General features: G+C 54.2%; 1 long non-coding RNA gene across 1 annotated transcript in view; it reads right to left on the reverse strand.

Moving 5' to 3' along the window:
- Positions 1–31: 31 nt before the first annotated feature.
- Positions 32–349, reverse strand: part of LOC117939820 — a 1,303-nt gene continuing 985 nt past the window's right edge. The window contains exon 3 of the long non-coding RNA XR_004655664.1: positions 32–160. This is a non-coding gene — a long non-coding RNA (uncharacterized LOC117939820). The remainder of the gene's footprint in view (positions 161–349) is intronic.

The following is a 349-nucleotide window of genomic DNA, read 5'->3' on the forward strand; positions in this document are numbered from 1 at the left end:
TGTGTGAATGTGTGAGTGTGTTTGTGAGTGTGTGTGTGTGTGTGTGTGTGAGTGTGTGACCTGCAGAGCAGAGTTCATGAAGCAGGTGTTTCCCAGGTTTGTGAGGCCACAGACTCCCGGCTGTCCCCGGTACGAGTCCTGCTCCTCCACAGAGTTCCTCCTAAGAGACGGGACACAACGTTACCATGGAAACACGAGGGAGGGTTCTAGCCCTGGGTATCCTGCTCTGCTCTTGAGAAAATGAAAGCTCTGATGGCCGAGCTAGAATCTTCCCCTTATGAGGTCATCAGGAGCAAGGTTTCCTCCCCTTTCCCTTGTTTGACCGCCCAGAGAATTTGCCCCCCCCCCC

The sequence above is a fragment of the Etheostoma cragini genome, unplaced genomic scaffold (assembly GCF_013103735.1).
Source record: "Etheostoma cragini isolate CJK2018 unplaced genomic scaffold, CSU_Ecrag_1.0 ScbMSFa_1209, whole genome shotgun sequence".
NCBI lineage: Eukaryota > Metazoa > Chordata > Actinopteri > Perciformes > Percidae > Etheostoma > Etheostoma cragini.